We start from the raw sequence: 17,775 nt of genomic DNA, 5'->3' as shown, positions 1-17,775 counted from the left end.
TGACAGGGGTCGGGGGGAGGGAAGTGGAGGTTGACCTCGGCTCCCGTCCGAGGTCGCTGTAGTGTGGACGAGTGAGAGAGGTTGAATAGAGCGAACAAACTCCCGGTTAGCCGGGGACGGACTCGCGGTCGACCTTTCGCTGTAGGCCTCATGCCGCGCGGTCACCGGGGAAGTTCCTGGGCCTCGGAGGGCTGGGCCAGCGCGGGAGGGGAAGTGAGAGGTTGTTTATGACCCGGACTAATCTCCGCCAGTCACACTCCGCTCCCGCGAGGGAGTGGAGACCAGGGGCGCGCCTCTCCCGCCCCTGGGCGGCCAGACGCGGGCCCTGCAGCAGGCCAGGGGCCATCTCTGAGGCGACCCACCAAAAGGGAACACTTTCCTCATCCAACACCAGAAATATGGGGAAAACTCACATGTGGCATGGAAACATACCCATTCCTACCCAGAGAAATATCTTCCCCAAGCCGTGTTAAAAGCAATGGAGTATCAGTTTTAAGAGTCGAAAGGAACTTTGGCAAATAATCCACTTACCCTTAAAGTGAAAAAAAATGACTTCGGCTTGCCCAGGTGACCCAGAGAGAGGGTTCCCCTGTAACCCTGTCCTTTCAAACTCACTCCAGATTACTATATGAAGGAAAATATTTTGTTAAAACTGCTGTTGTTTCACTGAAGTCATCAATCTGTTCCTCCAAGTCAGAAATCGTTTTTGCGGAAATAGTTGGAAAACTGAGACACAACCTTAAATACAAGTTGAATTAGGGTCATACATCCCTTAAAGGACTAGATATTTATAGTGACTCTCCCACTAGTCCTGCATATCTGGATTTTATTCTTTACCCTGAAATTCTTAAATTTGTCTATTAATCTACTGATCATTTCTCCAAATGGAATTGTAGATATGAATCTGAGTTCTGTGGCAATATACAAACTGACACCAACATTTTCTTTCAAAGTGATCATTTGGGTAATTTTCATACAGTGCAGCTTTCACTTGTCAGTGCTTTCATCTATAATCTGTGGACTCTTACCTGTCTGAAAACATATTTTCCAGGTCATAATAATTTATTTTTTCTGTACATTAGCCAGTTTTGACAAACAGGATTTGATAGATAAAATTTGGATGTGGTGAAAGGAAGAATCGGCTGATGAAAAAAAAAATACTGGGCATCAGATATGTGAAGAAAAGAAGGTCAGATGGCCCTGCTGATGGCTTCCTGGGAAACAATAAAATTCAGCTAAGATAAAGCACCAGGTGCACGAAGAATAGTATAAGATCCGGAAGGATAGGTCAGTCTACCTTTAGATTTATTCCAAGCTAAGAAAGAAAAAGTATCCTGGGCTGGGAATTTAGCTCAATGGTTCTACCACCTGCCTTGAAAGTGCAAGGTCCTGAGTTCAATCACCAGTAACAAAACAAAACAAAAAAGTTTCCTTATAAATTGAAGGGTTCCAGTTAGGGTACTAAGTACAAAACAGTGTTTGTAGAACATCAAACTAGTGTATTGAAATACATTAGCAAACATTAATAATGCTTACCTACTTAATTACTGTTATTTTCTAATAGAAACAGCAGTTCTTCTATGAATCAGTAATGCTGGCAAACTGTCACATTAGAGTCCATAACTGGAGGTATATAGTGGAGACATGATTAGATGCAAAGATGCAAAGTGCCAAGTCTAGAGTCAACCTAGAGCATCTAACTAGAACTCATGGTTATGATGACACCTGAGATCAAAGATGATTTTTCTGGTTCAGAAGTCCTGAAGTGCCTGAAGGCAAGTCCTTGGGACGCAACCAGAAAATCTGGGTATGCACAGGCAGCAATTTGAGAGGCCGTCAGAAACCAAGAAACATTGACAAGTGTCCCTTGACAAATTGTCAAATAGGTCAAGTTTATTCTTAGTGATTCTGGTTGACAATTTAGCTACTGGCTGATAATGGCTTAGACCTGGTTGTTACCTAAGATATACAGATTGACATCACCCATAGAGTTTTGGGGGGCAAAGAAAAAGAACCAACTGTCCATACCCAGAGAAAAATTACTCAGTAGCGTAAGATGGGCCCTGGTCATTTCATTTTCTTTTAAAACACTTTAGGTGACATAAATAAAACTGATGATAACTGCATGCTTAATGTATAAGAATAACAGAAATATCTAACATCTAGTAGTACATGTCACATACCCTTAGCATTGTTTCATTTCTTAAAAACAGCTAAACTCTGCACAGTAAAATAGAAGTGTGTGGTAAATGTGTGATCACCAATATATTTAACATACATTTGTGACATGTTTATTCTTAGTGATTACTTGAATTTAACTATGTTTGGCAAAAAACCAAAAAAAAAGAGCAATAATAGTGGAGGTTCCCACTGTTCCTCAGTGAGCTTTGGCCCTGTAGTAAGCAAAAGATGAGAACAATCTCTTCAGTTACTTTCTCTGATTCTAGAAAAAATTCTGGTTATATTCCAACTTATTTTTTTCTAAAACATGGCCCCTAAATGCAAGCCAAATATTTCATCAGACTCAACAGAAGAAACCATGAACTTTTGCAATGCTAGAGGAAAAACTAGTATGAGCAGTATGTGCTAAACCCTGTGCTATTGCAGTCCCAGAGTTTAGGGAAGATTTTTCTGGGTGGGCATTAGTCAGAAGAGGTCTATAAAGAAAATTTGCTCTTTGTTATTGTTTTTAATTTTTTTTTTTTTGTTATTGTTTGTTTCTTGAGACAGGGTCTTACTATGTATTCTAGGCTGACCTTGAATTAACTGTGTAGCCCAGCCTGGCCTCAAACTCATGGCAGGCCTGCCTCAGTCTCCTGAGTGCCGGGATTACAGATGTATGCCACCACACCTGGCTTTGCTGCTGTTTTTAAAGGAATGGTGTCCAAATACTCTCACTCCATTTTAAAAGGGAATAAATTAAAAGTATGTGGAAGGCCAGGTATGGAGGTACACATCTGTAGTCCTAGCACTTGGGTGGCAGAGGCAGGAGGATCACTGCAAGTTCAAGGCCAGCCCGAACTATACAAGGAGACCCTGCCTCAAAAATAAGTAAAATATATGAAAGCCACTGAAATAATGGTAGCTAGCACGTATCATAGCCTAAATTTTTGAAATGGAGCTATTCTAACAGAAGTAAGAACTGATGAGTTAGATTCATTCATAGCCAATAAGGGTCCTTTTAAATTATTTTAAACCAGTTAAGCAGGGTAACACAGTTTAAAAATAATTATGAGGGAATCCCTTGTCTTACAGCATCTGGAAAATCAGATGAACCTAGTAGTCCTTGTACAACCTAATAGTTTCTTTTGACTGTCTTGATCATTTCCTCAGCCCTTCTGCTCTACTGTTTTCTTTCAGATCAAAATAATGAGTGATATTAAGAACCTCCAAACACATGTAAAAGTAAGCATAAAATATTAGATATGAAACTATGCAGACAATGTAATCAGATCATATATGTAGAAGAAAATTTAATTTTGATCACACTAATATTAGAAAAAATGCTAGCGGGAACTGCTTGTAAAAAGAAATTGGATCTTTCCAACTGAATAGTGTTTCACAGTAATATTTGAAGTCTCAGTTCAAGATCAGCTCTGCAAATGGACATACTCAAATTGATAAGATCAGCGTGGAATAGTTTTTCTATTAATAATAGTGAAAGAGCATGAACATTTCAGTCATTTCCTTACATTAATTGCACATCTAATATGTGACTATATAGTATTCCTCAGAGAATTGATGGAAAGACAGATAAACAGATGAGAATATGATTATTATATCAGCAGACCCTGGTCATGATTTAATAAGATTCTTTTTAGAGAGTTGTTTTGAAAATACTGTATTTTATCAATTTTGGGATTCTATGAGTTATAAGAAACATCCTGTATTTATTGACCCTTGGCGAGGGAAGAGAGCAATACTGCTAAACTGACACTATGGCTTTTGTCACTTAGAATTGTTCCACACTGTACCAGATTCTACCAGCAGGAGCATTAGTGGTGCAACTTTTTAAAAAAGAATAGTTCACCAAGCCAGGCGTAGGTGACACATGGCTGTTAACTTCAGGAATTCATGGGGTCAAGCCAGGAAGATTACAAGTTTGAGGCACCAGCCTGGGCAACCTTGTATCAGAAAATACAAAAGGAATGGGATGTGGCTTGGCGCTCCCTGTGTTCAATCCCCAGTAAGAATTTTTTAAAAAAGAAAGAAAGACAAGAAAAAACACTTTTGTCTTTGGTATTTTCTTCTAAGCCCTTAGCATCCGTTCTGCCAGTTTTGTTGGTGATGCTGTGTTTAGCCAATAGAGTTTTCAGACCACATTCAGGATTTAAAATCTTTTCTTTAAATGTTTGATTGACTGAAAAGGATTTGCAAATGTCTAGTCATGCCATCAGGCACAGTCATGAAGTTTGCACATGTGTAGCCTATGACAACTACATCACAACTGCCTTCTAGTGGCATCATTATAAGATGCCATTAATTATAAGTCATATTCCAATTTTAGAAATGTTTAGATAGAAATGCACATGTTAGAGTTAGTAAAATACCATTCAGTACTGGTATAGTTACTAAAAAAAGTGTTAGGAGAATATATGAAAAGCCTTGTGAGCACTGAAGATGGAACAGCTAACTCTATAGTTTGAGGAAACAAACCATGAAGTTTTGTGAGTAAAAGGGGCAGAAGAGCTGGAACCTATGTGTAGAAGAGTGGTGGGAGTAGAGGCTGGCCACGTCATCAGGGGTTTCAGTTATTCAAGTAGTGTTTTGAAATTATTCTTTGAGAGAGAGAGACATTAATAATCAAACTCTTTAGATAATTTTGGGAACAATTTGGAGAATATTAAATTGAGAAGAGTGGGAAAGGACACCAATTAAGCAATTTCTACATTAATTGATAGGACTGGGAATTTAGCTCAGTGGCACTGTGCCTACCTCACAAGTACAAGGTCCCGAGTTCGATCCCCAGTACCCCCCCAAAAAACTTCAATACATTATTGATAGACACATAAGAGACACTATGGAAGTAGTAAAAGGGTGTTAAAGACAATGAGATGAGAGAATGGACAGGACATGGTGAATGTGTTGATACAGGTAAAGTCATGATATGGTGTGATTAATCTTTTGGAAACTATCATGAAATTTCAAGTAACTAAATTCTCAAGTACACTTAATTCAGGATTCTGAACCACCCATACAGGTCCATGTCCTGTTAAGAACTGTACCACACAGTAGGAGGCAAGCGGCAGATGAAATAGTAGCTTCATCCATATTTAAAGCTGTGTCTCATCACTTGCTTTACTGCCTGAGCTCCATCTTCTCTCAGATCAACATTGACATTAGATTCTCATAGAAACAAATCCTACTCTGATCTACATATGCAGGAGATCTAGTATGTGTGTGGCTTCTTTATGATCTGAGATGGACTAAGGCAGTGATGCTAGTACTGGAGAGTTGCTGCAAATACAAATTAATAGCAAAGAAATTTGACTGCACAGAGACCATCATAAATCAGTTGCTTGCAGACTCAGATCAAAACCTAATCAGTTAGTGGCAAATGACAATTAAGCTTCATCTGGTGGCAGGCTATATAATGGCAAGTAAGTTGATGTATTTCAGTTATATGACTGCATTTGTCTGGTGTCTGGCTTTAAATCAGAGTCTGACACACTTTAGTCCACATGTGGCCTTCCTTATTTCTTACTTACTTCTTCCATCTGTAATTCTTTCCTCATTATGCACTCGTCTTCATCACAGTTTTGGTAAGCCCACAAACTAACCCTAGCCAAAATGAATAAAATAAACATCATTGCAGAGCTTTTTGAAAAAGGGAAAACATGAAATGATGACATTGTAGAAGACTCTAAGACTGCACACAAAAAGAAAACTATTTAAAAGAAAATACAAAGAGTCCTTCTTAAGGTACAGGTTTATTGCAACAGGTAATTCACATTTTCCAAACCTACTTTGTATAATATGTGGCAACCACCTAGCCAATAAAGCTAAGAAAGCTTCAAAACTGCTTCACCAGGCTGGCATGGTGGCACATGCCTGTAATCCCAGCTCTTGGGAGGCTAAGCCAGGAGGATCACTGAGTTTGAGGCTAGCCTGGACTATATAATTGTATCATTAGTTATTTTTGTTGCCACATAGCACTTCCAGCTTTACTCCAGAATCAAAAGTTGCAAGGCTGGGCGGGCATGGTGGTACATACCTATAATCCCAGCATTTGGGAGGCTGAGGCAGGAGAATCACTGCAAGTGCAAGGCCGGCTGGACTATATAGCATAAGGCCAGCCTGAACCACATGGTGAGACCCTGTCTCCAAAAAAAAATTAATATGACCTACTAACAGCTAATAAAATAGGTATAAATAAGGGCAATAGGGAGATAAACCAAAATCTAAAAATTCTTATACTTTAGTCATCATTCTAACATAAGATGGTCATGAGGGACATTAGATCATTATAGGAAAATTATGTAACTTGATGGTTTGCCTAAGTAACACCAGTAAAATGTTTAAAATTATTGAAAATAAAGAATGGCTGTGTAGGCTCTAAAAGTCATAAATAATATGACTGAAGGATTCTGCCTTCAGAAAGTATATAGCCTAAGAGAGGAAATAAAGACATATAATACTAGCAGAATATAGTGCCAAAATATGCAAATTTTATCTCTAATTTAGATGATAAATCCATTCAGACTAGACAACTGAATAAGGAAATTTTTTCCTCCATAACTATATAGTTTTCTATATTTTTTAACATAAAAGTAAAGATTACTACTGGGCTAAGATGTAGCTCAGTGATAGAGTATTTGCCTGTTTCACAAGGCCCTGGATTCATTCCTCTGCAAAAAAAAATAATAATAATAATAATAAAGTTCTTAAAGTACAAAAATGTTACCAGAGAAATGCAAAAGTCAGTTTTAATCTCACTACCAGAGATACCCACTGATGGAGCTTTACAGTATATCCCCTTCTTTATATTGTAAATAAAATGTGGATCTTACTAGATATTCTCATATCCTACTTTGTTCCATTTTTCCTATCATTAAATAGTTTTTAAAATGCAACTTTTCAAAAAGCATACTATTCCATTTCATGGCTATGTCGTGGTTGATTTTCCTCTGATTGCAAATTTTGATTATTTTTAGATTGTCTTTACTTTTATAAATAATGAAGCATAAAACAGCACTATACAGAAATTTTTGTAATAATGCAACGTCTAATTTTTGAACACTACTGCTCTGGATGTTGGAGGTACAAGGTGTGATTAAAAATATAGTAATTATTTCAGTTAAATTTTATTACAGTAAAAGACATATTCATTTTCATTAATCTCCCTCAAAATATTCCCATTCAATTCAAACAGCTGTGTCATCATTCTCGCCTCTCTCAAACAGTTCGGGAAGTCCTCTTCGTGACTGTCTTGAGTTGTACTGTTGTGGCTGTTTCAGTGTGCTAAAACAATTCAAAATGTTTACCTTTTGTGGTCATTTTGACTTTGAGGAAAAGCCAGAAGCAACATAGTGCTAGACCTGGTGAAAAAGGTGATTGAAGACATACCATAACGTCTTCACAAACTTGCCCTTTCCATTAGATTGCGCTCAGCAGCAGCATTCACTGCATTTTTAAATCACATCTCGTAAAAGACATGAAGCGGACTTCCAAAGCTGCATCAGAAAGAAGCAGGAAAAATGAGATAAGTGTGCTCAAAGCTAAAGGAAGTACTTTAAGGGGGATTATGGGCAATATTTCTTTTACCACAGTAAATATTTTAAAATTTAAACATTTGCTGTGTTTTTTTTTAATCATACCTTGTGCATAAATGAACACACAATCCAAAATCTTAGTCATCATGGAGAACAAGAGACGAGATATAAGATATTATGTTAGATAAGTGCTCCAGAAAGGTATAAACCAGGAATGGGAAATAGCGTTAAGGTGGTAGCCTGGGGATTGTTTTTTTGTTTGTTTGTTTGATTGTTTGTTTCTCATTGAGTTTATTGGTACATTTTAGGTATACAGTACAGTTACATTCATCATTGGGATCTTGTACCTTTACATGACAGGACTTGGTTCTCATTTTTCCCCTTATCCCTGCCCTCCCTTCACCCCCTCCTCCCTTCCCTATTTACAAATACTTTATTTCCATTTTCTCATTTTTTTTTCTTTTCCCTTTTTTTTCCCCCTACCCTTCCCACTTCCCCTACACCTTTAGCCCTTTTCTTCCTATTTCACATTGTCAATTATTGGGGACTGTATTTTTCAATAGGATTGTCAAGAAAGAACTCATTGAGAAACTGTCATTTGAGTAAACACCTGAAGGCAGTGAAGCAGCAAGCCAGGTAGATGTTGGAGGGAAATATCCCAAAGAGAGAAAAGCCAGTAAAGACTCCGAGTCTGGAGAGGATCTCACATATGTGAGGAGCTGCAAGGAGGCCAGAGTGCCTGAAGCAGAGTGGGGATGGAAAGTTGTATGAGGTGAAGTCCAACAAATAATGGGTAGAGCCACTTCATGTTGAACCTTGCTGGTAATGAGTGGAATCCCTGTAATGCTGACATGGGAAGCCTTTGGAGGGAGTCGAACAGAGAGTTGTGTGACCATTTTGGCTATTCTGACAGTAGATTGCAGAAAGAAGAGTAGAAACAAGGAGAACAGTCAGGAGGCTATTGCTGTAATCCAGATGGGCAATGATGGTGATTTTGGACAACGAGATTAAGAGTAAAATTGGGGAGACACATATTTTCATTGGCTAGGATATGCAGTATGAGAAAAAGGAGTCAGGGATTATTTCAAGCATTTCTAATTTGCTCCGTAGGATAAATTTCTAGAGGAGGAAGATACGAGATGTGCTTTAAAGGCCATTTTATATATATAGCCAATTTGTTCACCTGAAAAGTTGTTAATTAATATTTCCAGTATTCTGTGTGGAAAACAATTTATAAAAGTTTTTAGGGAGATTATTTTAGCCAGAATTTTAAGTAGCATTGCACATTACTTTAGTCTGCTTAAATTTTGCATGCATATATTCATATATTTTAAGCAGGACAGATACCAATTACCAAAGGTAAGGTAAATACCTTCCTTTTAAATTTATAGTATAGAAGTAAATGTAGAGTGGAATTTGGTAAATTTTTTTGAAGTTCAGAATACAATGAAGAACATTTACCTAAGGAGACAGGACAAGAAAGAAAAATTTGGGGGCTGGGGGTGTGCCGGAGATCGAACTCAGGACCACTTAGCCCAAAAAAAGAATTTTTAAAGTTAGCAGAGAAGGAGGTAGAGAGTCAGGAATCTGACTTGCAAAAGCAAACAGTATTTCAGAAAAGCATGTAGTATTTTTTTAAGTTGCCAAAGCATTAAGTAAAGTGAAGATTGAACTAAAGTCATTAGATTGACATAGCTGATGTTGACATTGATAAAGCTATTTTTAGTGGAATATAGAGGCAGAAGAAATAATGATCATCAAAAATTTTAGTGAATGATTAAAGGCAGAGAATATAACTTTTTGTACCAAAACAAAAGGGAATGGAATGAAAACTCAAATGATAAAAGACAGCATATATATTTGTTTCTTCACTTTTTATTGGTTATATAGATTAATCAATTTCATTTTGGCAAATTTGTACTTGCATATAATATACTTTGATCATTTCCCCCCGTCACCCGCTGAGCCAACCTTCCCTCCCCTGGTTTCACACACACACATTTCCTATTCAAAATTAACCTTTTTTTAAGTCAAAGGGAAATACCACCACAGAATATCTTTACGTAGAGAAAAAGCAGGGAAAACTGAAATTCTAAGAAAGGTACAGTGGATATGGCAGGGCTAAGGAGTAGAAGACATGATCAACAGCACAGGTGGGAACATCAGGCTATGGTAGAAGACTTGACTTCTCTGAGATCAGACATTGTGTGAGTACCAGAACAACCCCCCAAGACATTGGGCTGATTGGAATAAATAGGCATGAAAACAAGTTGTTTTTTTTTTAATAGGTAAAGGATGAGCCAAAGGTAGATCTGAGTTTGTTTTTTGTAGGAACACAGATATATTTTGACTCCTATGATATTAATTGCATTGAGCTATATTACCTATTAATAGATATATCTTTAGACAACAATTTTGTTTAGGACATGTCTGTAGATTTATCTTAGTATCAGTGGAGTTTTGATGGAGGATATTTACTTTCCATGAAAGGATTTTAAAAGTTTTAAATGAAGGCAATAAGAGAAGATGACAAAATCTAACTGAGCTTGTACAGGTAGCTGTATGCAAGACATAATGTTAAGAATATGAGCAAAGCACCTAGCACAATTCCTAGTATGATGGTTAATTTTATGTGCAAATTTGACTGGACCACAAATTGTCTGCATTCATGTGTGTATACATGTGTGTGCATGTGTGTGTGTGTCTCTTCCACCCAGTGTGTATAGTATATAGTGCATATAATAAATGCTTAATGTATATTGAATGACAAATTCAGAGCTCAAGAGGATAAATGCAGATGGAACTATGGGAAGTGAATGAATGACTGCCCAAGCTGATGAGTCAAACTAAGTACTCCATAGGCCAACTAAGTGCTCCACAGAAATCCCTGTGATGGCTACTAGGAAATGGTAAAGCAAGCATTATCATCTGAGCTCCTGATGGACAGAGATGCCAGGAGGTGAGTGGTCAACTGTTAAAAGACTGAAGGGGTCTGTGAGTGTTCAGAGGTCTGGGACAGGCACATGACAAGAAGTAACAGGCAAAGACCAAACATTGGCACCAAGGAAAGGGAAAGAAAGAAAACATTTCACTGTTTATTTGTGCTAGGCTTCACTGTGGTCATACAATTTAACAAACTAAAGTGCTAAAGCTAAGTGCTTTTATTTTTTCGGAAAAGGAAGACTAATTTATATTAATTAATATAGGCCAAGGTTGTAAAACAATAGAACTAGAATGTGGTTCTGAATCATAATGCACAGTGCTGCATAATTTTGACAGGGACATCCATGAGAATTGGGGTTTAGGGACAGAGGTCCAATCCCCTTTATCATCAAAGCAACTGGGACCCAAGACCCTCCTGTACAAAGGAAAATGAGAGGGCGACTATCAGCAAAATATTTTCTATGGCAAGAATTTTCTCATAAGAACAAGATAGGAAGAAATAAAAAGGATTTTATGGAGAGTATCAGTTTAATTTTCTGCTCACTAATCTTTAAAGACTCATGTTCTAAAGAATTAATGAAATAGCTTAACATCTTATTATGTAATATCTATCAATGATGATGGGCACATAGGAGCTCTCATGATATCCACTTAATTTGCCAGATTAACTGATGCTCTCCTTGTTCCCTCCAGCACATGCCCAAAGCATGGTATGTGTACAGAAGTATCCCTCTGTTCCCACTACAACTTTCACACCCATGGAGTCTCTTCCAATCCCAAACCTGTTTATACCAGTTAAACTTGTTCAAATTATATTACTATATTTAAGGATTATATAAACCAATGAAATGTAAAACAAAAATCATTATAGAAATTACTGTCAAATTAGTTATAACACAATTGTAAATGCCTGGAGAAAGTGAAAGTCTACATGTATTCTGGCAAGTGAAAAAATATTTGGAGTTAAAATTAAAACCTTAAGATAAGTAAGATATGTAAGATATGTATGATTGTATTGTGTATGTTTTGTTTTGGGGATAGAACTCTTGACCATGCTAAGCACATACTTTACCACTGAACTATTCCCCCAGCCATGTGCCATGTTTTAATATCTGTTTTATTTGACTTTCTCCAGCTATCAGTCACCTACCAGTGTTGGATAAGAGAATTTTATTATGATCATACATGTATTTCTAGTGCACTTCTTTTTTCTTTTTTCTTTTTTTTTTTGGTACCAGGGATTGAACTCAGGACCTTGCACTTTCGAGGTAGGCATGATGCCACTGAACTAAATCCCTGGCCTTGTAGTGCACTTTTGATTGATCTTTATATAAAAGCACAACACAATATTTCTAGAAAAGAAAAAATAAAGTAAGAGTCCACATTCAGCTCTTTCATGTGAAACATCAATGCAGAGTATTTCTGTCTGCTTAGACTATTCCTGTAAGTCTTAGAATTTACATACTAAGTCTTGTATCATGAACATTTATGGCTCAGTAGTATTCATAAGATTACCAGGAATTATGCCTTTAGGGGCAAGGTTATTGTCATTGCTGCTTTATTATAGGCTGGTGTGTTCTGCATTTTAATAGTTCTTTCTGTAAATAATCTTAAAAAATAATCTACTATATTTCTTTTGTATTAATGATGTAGGGTTGAGATTGTAGCTCAGTGCTAGATTACTTGTCTAATATGCAATGGGTTCCATCCCCAGCACCACACATAAAAAAGTAAACTCAGGACTTGGATTAAAGAAACTTTCTCAATATAAAAATATACAGAAGGCCAGAGATTTAGCACAGTGGAACCGCTCCTGCCTTACAAGTGCAAAGTCCTGAGTTCAGTCCCCATAATGGAAAAAAAAATTTTTTTTTTATTGTGCTGGGGATTTAGCTGAGTGGCGCCGCATCTGCCTCGCAAGCATAAGATCCTTGAGTTCGATCCTTGGTACCAAAACAAAACAAAACAAAATATATAGAAATAAAATTAAGGGAATGTTTATTTGCCATTTTCTTATTTATTTTTTTGTTTGTTTGTTTTTGAGACAGGGTCTTTCTATGTATTTCCAGCTGGCCTTGAATTCACCATGTAGCCTGGACTGTCCTTGAACTCACAGAGATCTTCTTGCCTCAGCTAGGATTATAGGTGTGTGCCACCATGCCCAGCTCTGTTTAGCCCTTTTCATTGTATCTTTCCCATTGTATATAATAAAACTTTAAATCTAAAGACCTCAAAGCACTTTAAAAATCAGATCATTAACTACTCTCACACCTACATATCAAATTCTATCTTCTTCATGCTGGGCTGGCTCTTGTCAGACATTGATTTAAAGGTCAATTTTTTTGCAGATGAATCAGTTGAGGGTAACTAAATTAAAAACTTGAAAATCAAGGGTTATTTTTATCACATGTGTTGGAAGTAGGCCATCCAAGCCTCTGTGTCCACTCCCCATTTCATAATTTCGGGAACACTAAACTTTGTTTTCTTATTCAGCCATTCTCCACTTGTGCTTGTCAACTCATAATTTAGCTAATTCACCTCAAGTATTGTAAGTTTTCTTTGCTAGAAGAAATGGGAAGAAGAAAAGTATGCCAGCTGAGTTAACCTTTTTTAAAAAGATTTTTCTGGACTGCTAATAATTTCCTCTAAGGTCTGATCACCAACTATATCTCATGGATGCTTCTGTCTGCAAAGAAGGCTGAGAAATGTAGGGGTTTTTTTTGTTGTTGTTGTTTTTCAGCTTTAATTGAGTTTTGGTACATTTGGATGCTTCTGTCTGCAAAGAAGGCTGAGAAATGTAGGGGTTTTTTTTGTTGTTGTTGTTTTTCAGCTTTAATTGAGTTTATTGGTACATTTTTGGGATACAGTACAGTTATTTTCATTGTTGGGATCTTGTACCTTTACATGACAAGTCTTGGTTCTCATTTTTTCCCCTTGTTCTTGCCAAGAAATGTAGTTTTTCTCTGGGAATATTGCCACCTCCAACAAAACTCAAGCAGTGAAGAAGAGAATATGTGTTGGGAGGGCAACAATCAGTCTCTGTGACAATAAGACTATGGCTAACATTAGAAAGAAGGCACGTGTACAGGCTGGCTTGTGTCTAGCACCTCATAGTTGCAAAAAACTGGTAGTTCTTATTATGAAAAAAAAACACCATAAATGAAAAAATGGAAATAAAGTTTTTATAAGTAGGGAAGGGAGGACAGGGTGAAGGGAGGGCAGGGGTATGGGGAAAAAATGAGAACCAAGACCTGTCACGTAAAAGTACAAGGTCCCAATGATGAATGTAACTATACTGTATACCTAAAATGTACCAATAAACTCAATGAGAAAAAAAAACACCAAAACTAATGAAAATGTTTCCAACTTTCTTTTATAATAATTATAAAGAAGTATTTTTACATGTTTGATGGGGGAGGGGGTTACTGGAGATTGAGCCCAAGGCCTTTGCATTGAGCTACATCCCCAGATCATTTTTGTTCATTTGTTTGTTTGCTTGTTTGTTTGTTCATTTTGACACACAGTCTTATTAAATTGCTGAATTGTCCAGGCTGGGTTTGAGCTTGCAATCCTACTTATTGCTTGAACTTGCAATCCTCACACTTCCCAGAGTGCTGATATCACTGGTGTATACCACCACACCTAGCTGGAGCTGCAGTTTTAAAAACTCATTTAATTAGCCAGATTATCATTTGGATAATAATCTATCAAAGTGCACTGTAGTCTCAGAATTTTTTAATATAATTGACTTTTTTCTCTCAGTTGGAAAATATTTATTGTATTTAAATATTGAATTATGTATTTTAGCATAAAATATGTGCAAATTGGTTACATGTTGGGAAAATAACACCCACTGAACCATTACAATTTTATTACACATATTTATTTGTATTATTCATACACTGTTAAATAAAGGTATTGACCTTCAAAAGATGTATTGATGAGCTAGGGGTTGTAGCTCAGTGGTACATTGATTGGGTAGCACAGTATCACTATCATGACAGTTCCAGAAGTACTTGATTTTGTGAAATAAGTGGAAAAACAAAAATATGCGTTTTATAGGAAAATTAACCATTTGACATATAAAAATAAAGAATTTAGATTTCATAAATATAAAAGCATTTAAAGCTAGCATCTGCTTTATGTACATGATACATTTTGTAGTCAATTCCATGATAAAGCAAAAAGTTGAAGCACAACCCAATATTTTATTGTTCTGAAATTTTACCCTAGAAATTGTTTTCAAATTATTACACAAAAAGTATTTCATATAAAACCTTTGTCTGAACTTTTAAAATATGAACTAAATATGAAATGGGTGTGTGTTTGTGTGTGCATGTGTAATGAAAAGGGAAGCTAGCCATTTAAAAATCTTTTTGGGTTGGAATTATTCTACTGATTTACCACAATTCTGAGTAGTCATTACTTCAGTAAAGGGAATTGCATGGAAAAGAGACTCAGAAAACATTTGTGTCCTGTACAAGTACTACAGTGATTCAAACTCAGCTCTTACTCCAAAACCAATGCTGGAGCCAGGGATTTAGCTCAATGGTTCTGCTGCATGCCTCGCAAGTGCAAGGGCCCAAATTTGATCCCCAGTACCAAAAAAAACAAAAAACATAAAAAACAATGCTGATACTTCTCTTTTATGTCCTAAAAATGTAATTGTCTCATATAAATGACTTTCCTCTTAGTTTTTCAGGTAGCAATTTTGTGTTTTTTGATGTTGTTCATAAATATATTGTAGTTTTAATTTTTCAGATCTGTGCAATGTAATGTTAACTCAGGTTTACTTTCCAAATACAACTTAAGATAATACAAACAATCTAAAGTGAAGACATGCATAATTAATGATGAATTTACTTCACAAAGTTCTAACCCAAATTTTCCCCTTGACTGTAAGGTTTATCTTTTTTCTTTACAATTACCAGAAATACTTTACACTGTTGTCCAGTCAATTTTATTTATATATGTGAGCATACATATGTATGTATATCTTCAAATTACAGTTGTTAACTACCATAGTTCTACCAGGAGGTTGTACGTGCTTTGTTCTTTTGAAATTTTTCTTGCTTGTTTATCCTTGGCCTACAGTCCTTGACCTTGTTTATTCTATTACCTATATTTATACTTGTTTTAGATAGCCTTTGCCTTTCTTTAAATTATTTCGCTTAATTCCACATCTTCCATCTCCATGCCACAAACCCTTCCATCACTCCTACTCCAATTCAGCATATGTCCTGTTCTGAGCCATACATAATACCTGTCTCAGTAGTGTCATTTCTTTGGCAACATCCTCACCTTTGAAGTCAGGCTCAGTTGTGAAGGAGAATTTGTTTATGTACAAATAGCTTTTTAAAATAACTAAAATAAAACACACATGCTAATTTTTTCCCATTTTTCTCCAAATTTCTCAATCATCCAGATGGTACTTTTCTAACTTTTTGCATATTTGTATTCTATTTCTTTCTAATTTTTCATGATTTCTATTCCAGAATCACTGTAATACCTAACTTGCTTTATGTTTTTCACATTTCCATGTATTAGAATATGCACTCATTTCACTAAACATAATTAACTTTTCAGGACAGCTGGACATCTTTCTTTACGTTAATATATCATTCTTTCTCTTATTTCTGCATTGTCCCCAACTCCAGTATCCTATTTGTCATTTTCTACTTTCTCCTTATCTAGCTAAACTCCTTCTCACTCTTCCAGAACCAGTTCAGAAAAAACACTACTACTCTTGAATGTTTGGTTCGTTTTTCAATTCCAATACTTAACAGATCTAGGACTATGTCTTATTCATCATAACCTGCACAAATTTTTGTTGACTTAGTGAATGGTTAGACCAAACACCTAATTCATCTATTCTTGTATAGGTAGGACCTTCATTTTATATTAATACAAATTCTTTTTTTTTTTTAGCTTTTTCTAAACATTTCACTTTTTTCTATCACTCATGTTTCCGTTTCCATTCAATCATTTGCAGATGGAAAAAAATTAAGCTAAAGTGCTCTTAGGTTTTTTCTAATGCATCCAAGAAGATCTTTTATATTTTTTAAAAGTACATTTTTCTCTTGCATAGAATCTGAAATCTATTAGCTATCCATGTCCAATGGTTTTCCCTTTCCCACAGATCAGACTAAGCAAACTCCTGGCAGGAAGTCACCAGAAATCTACTTGCCGGGTACTACCATATTCCTTCATAAAAAATGGCCTGGAAAGTGCTAGCAATGCCCTATTCCTCCTATCCATTTCTAACCTCTACCTAAGGAAAGAGTAAGTAAAATATGTGACATAGTAAGTTTTTAAAACAATAATACACAAGAATGGATAAAATACAGTCTAAAGTGTGTTTGCTATTTGATTTCCTCAAGTATAAAAATACTTCAAGGTGTTTCATTCCAGCTGAGAAGCAAAGTGCTACAGGTAGTGAGCATCTCACTGCTGCTCAGGGCTTTTAGAACTTCACCTATCAAAATGGGCAGCATTTTCCTTGATCATATCAGTGGTACCTGTCTGTTTTCTTGTGTAAACTCTGATCTGACCTGGACCAACTGTTCAGAACTCATCTCCCTTTGATTCACAGACATCACTGGTACAGCGCTTATTTTTAGCAAGGTAGTCAACCTGTGGTAGAGCGAGGTTCAAGATCGGGTCATGCTCCCTAGCTGCCACACCAATTTGAGATGTAAGCTGCAAAACTGCAGTAGCAAATGGGGATAGACCTGTTGGTTTGCCACTAAAGATACCAAGCATTATGAGGAAGGCAGCATGATCCTGGAGTGTGCTCTTGCTCCACAGAGAGGGCTTTGAGGAGCATGTACCATCTGGTAACTCTTGAAAAAAAAAAAAGAGATAAATCCATCTCTTCTCAGGTCTCCATCACTGAATACTAAAATTTATTTTAAATGCAGTAACACTTGAGCATCAGAGTCAAACTCATGAACTTCAGAATCTAAGAATCTTTTCTCTATCCTTTTCCTTTCCCTTCTTTCTTATTTCTTTCATATTTCTAATTTTGTATTTTCCATCCAACAGCAGTGTGTAGAGAATATGCAAATGCTGTTACCCTTTTCCCCATATGTTTACATCTTCTTTTTTTTTTTTTTTTTTT

General features: G+C 36.4%; 1 long non-coding RNA gene and 1 pseudogene across 1 annotated transcript in view; both read left to right on the top strand.

Annotated features, from left to right (window-relative positions):
• The window catches only part of LOC104871148, a 13,953-nt gene extending 1,213 nt beyond the window's left edge, over nt 1-12,740 (top strand). The window contains exons 2-3 of the long non-coding RNA XR_782764.1: nt 10,489-10,671; nt 12,704-12,740. This is a non-coding gene — a long non-coding RNA (uncharacterized LOC104871148). The remainder of the gene's footprint in view (nt 1-10,488; nt 10,672-12,703) is intronic.
• A 4,383-nt stretch (nt 12,741-17,123) lies between these two features.
• Nucleotides 17,124-17,502, top strand: LOC117284591 (annotated as a pseudogene).
• Nucleotides 17,503-17,775: the final 273 nt, after the last annotated feature.

The sequence above is a fragment of the Fukomys damarensis genome, unplaced genomic scaffold (genome assembly GCF_012274545.1).
Source record: "Fukomys damarensis isolate Sample0158 unplaced genomic scaffold, DMR_v1.0_HiC HiC_scaffold_38, whole genome shotgun sequence".
NCBI lineage: Eukaryota > Metazoa > Chordata > Mammalia > Rodentia > Bathyergidae > Fukomys > Fukomys damarensis.
Note: the sequence above shows the minus strand (reverse complement) of the source record. Positions and strands in the feature narration are given on the sequence as shown.